At 43.5% G+C, this 3032-nt stretch overlaps 1 non-coding gene across 1 annotated transcript; it reads right to left on the reverse strand.

The window, feature by feature from the left end:
• Positions 1-514: 514 nt before the first annotated feature.
• On the reverse strand, positions 515-652 carry LOC114806717. Its single transcript, XR_003754779.1, has one exon. It is a non-coding gene; the product is annotated as a small nucleolar RNA SNORA7 (small nucleolar RNA).
• Positions 653-3032: the final 2380 nt, after the last annotated feature.

Here is a 3032-nt window from a genome sequence, read left to right on the forward strand (position 1 = left end):
CAGGAATTGAGTTCCATGTGGTAAAAGGGGACCACAGCTAATAAATCAGTAAATATTATTCTTGGCTCTGAGGAAAACTCTGTCACTGGACAGTGAGTATTTGTTGGGACAGCTCGGAGGTGAGCTGAATACTGGATTCACAGGCTTCTATTCTGACGTCTATCCACTGAGCATGAATTTTGATACCCAAAAATTGGCTTTCTCATTATTGAACATAAACCATGTGATGTGCAGGGGGATGGTAACTCCTTGGGGACTTTGGAAGATGAGGAAGATGAGTACTATTATCCGTTTGGTTTATGCTGTCGAGTCGTCTCCGGCTCATAGCAACTCCATGGACGCACCTCTCCCAGAATGCCACTCTTCAACTGCAATCGTTCTGGTAGTGTATCCAAAGAGATTTCTTTGTAAAAATACAGAAGTGGTTTACCATTACCTCCTTCCTCACAATAAACTTGAGTCCCACCCTTGACTCTCTCCCATGCTGCTGCTGCCCAGCACAAGGGAATTTTGACTTGTTAGCAGATTGCCTTCCACTCGCTAGCCCTTGCCTAAGCTAGGAATAGAATCGGTATGCCTCTACTTGACTCTCCCTCTCAGAGTCGAGACTGGTAGAGTACTGGAAACTCTCCAGGTGCAACCCTGAGAGGGGTCACCCTTTCTCTGTTAGTAGAATATTTGCTCTCCGCAAGACCAGGCCCTGTGGCCTGCCCCTTTCAGAAATGGAAATTTGGAGTCTAACAGAGTTAATAGAATATTTGCTCTGTGCAAGACCAGGCCCTGTGGCCTGCCCCTTTCAGAAATGGAAATTTGGAGCCTAACAGAATGAGGGCAGATGGCAGTAGGGCATTCTGGGAGAGATGTGTCCATAAAGTCGCTTTGGGTCAGAAATGACTCAACAGTATAAAACAAGGTAAGACTCTTCAAATGTTTAGTACAGTGCTCTGCATACAGTAAATGCTCAAGAAATACGATTGAATGCATGCATGCATGAATGAATATTTATTAACTGCTTTTATTGTGTGCAGAGTACTGTACTAAACACTTGGGAGAGTACAATAAAACAAGTTGGAAGACATGTTCACTGTCCACAACAAGCTTAGTCTCCTATCCTGGCTTCCTATCTTAGTGTCCTATCCTGCTAGCTCTAGCTAGATCTAAATCTAGATCTAGCTTCCTATCCTGGTTACAACAATGTGTGGTCATCTGCTGGTCACCTAATTTCTCTAAAGACTAATAGAATCATGAATTATGGCATTCATTAAGCACTTACTATGTCCCACAGTCCTTGTCTTATGTTGGGCTCACAATGCCCATTTTACAGAGGATAAGCCTGAGCCCCTGGGAAGTTAAGTGACTTGCCCAAAGCCATACATCAGGGCAGTGGCAGAGCTGGAAGTAGAACCTGCATCTCTTGGCTCCCAGTTAAGTGCTCTTTCCACTAGGCCACACTGTTTCCATTTGTAAATGGGCAGAATGAGCTCTTCCTTGGAAATATGTTGTTAGGACAAATACATCCAGCCCAGCTACCCTCTAGAGATCTAGAGAAGGAGACAAGGCCCCACTCTTAAAATTTTAGGAAAGAAAGAGAACTGGTCACTATTAAGTTATATCCTACTTTCTTTTTAACTCTGGTGTTATCCTCAACTCATCTCTCTCATTCAACCCACATATTCAATCTGTCATTAAATCCTGTCAGTTCAGCCTGCAGAACATTGCTAAAATTCACCCCTTCCTCTCCATCCAAACTGCTACTATGTTAATCCAAGCACTTAGACTATTCCGGCTTGATGACTGTATCAGCCTCCTTGCTGACCTCCTAGCCTCCTGTCTCTCCCCACTCCAGTCTATACTCCACTTTGCTGCATGCATCATTTTTCTACAAAAATGTTCAGTCTATTATTCCCCGCTCCTCAAGAGCCTCCAGTAGTTGCCCATTCATCTCCATGCTAAACAGAAACCACTGGGTTTAAATCACTCAGTCACCTTGCCCCCTCCTACCTTACCTCACTGCTCTCCTACTACAGCCCATTTCACACACTTCACTCCTCTAATGCCTGCCTACTCACTCTGCCTCAGTCTCATTTATCTCACTGCCTACCACTCACCCACATCCTGCCTCTGGCCTGGAATGACCTCCCTGTTCATATCTGACAGAGGATCACTCTCCCCACCTTCAAAGCTTTATGGAAAGCAACTTTCTCTAAAGGGGCCTTCCCTGACTAAGCCCTCATTTCCTCTTCTCCCTTTCCCCTCTGTGTCACCTTTACCCTTGGATGTTCACCCTTTATTCACCCTTCCCTCAGCAGCCCCACAACACTTATGTACATATCCCTAATTTATTTATTTATAATAATGTTTGTTCCTCTCTAGACTGTAAGCTCATTGTGGGCAGGAACATGTCTACCAACTCTGTTATATTGTACTCTCCCAAGTCCAAGTGCATAATATAGTCCTCTGCACAGAGTAAGTGCTCAAAAAATGCAATCAATTGATTGATTTTAATTTTCATCCTTTTCTGACAAATCTTTACCTTAGAAATTCTATCCCTTACTGAGATCCCAGCAGCAAAGAAAGGGTAAATGGAAAATGGCACTCATGTTTCTCATCCTCCAAAGTCACCAAGGGATTACCATCCTCCTGCAAATCAGTTACAATCACATAGTTTTTGCCCAAAAACAAGGAAGCCAATTTTTAGTCCTCAAAATTCAGGCTCAGTGGATAGCTCTCAGAATGAAGACTTATAAACCCAGTGGTCAGCTTACCTCCCAGCTGTCTCAACAAACAATCGCTGTCCAGTGACAGAGGTTGCCTTAGAGCCAAGAATAATATTTACTGAGTCATTAGTTGTTGTCCCCTTTCATTTTGTGGAAATTGATCCCTGAAGGAAAATGGCTGCAGGTCTCAGAGGAAACAATCTTTTATCCTGTGGAGCTGAAAGTAACAAAATAATAATAAAAAAAAACTCTCCAGGAACTAAAGTTTCTTGGAGCATGGGCCAAAGCAGTGCTGTTTCTCTTGGAAACAGGCCT

Source organism: Ornithorhynchus anatinus, chromosome X1 (assembly GCF_004115215.2).
Source record: "Ornithorhynchus anatinus isolate Pmale09 chromosome X1, mOrnAna1.pri.v4, whole genome shotgun sequence".
Taxonomy (NCBI): domain Eukaryota; kingdom Metazoa; phylum Chordata; class Mammalia; order Monotremata; family Ornithorhynchidae; genus Ornithorhynchus; species Ornithorhynchus anatinus.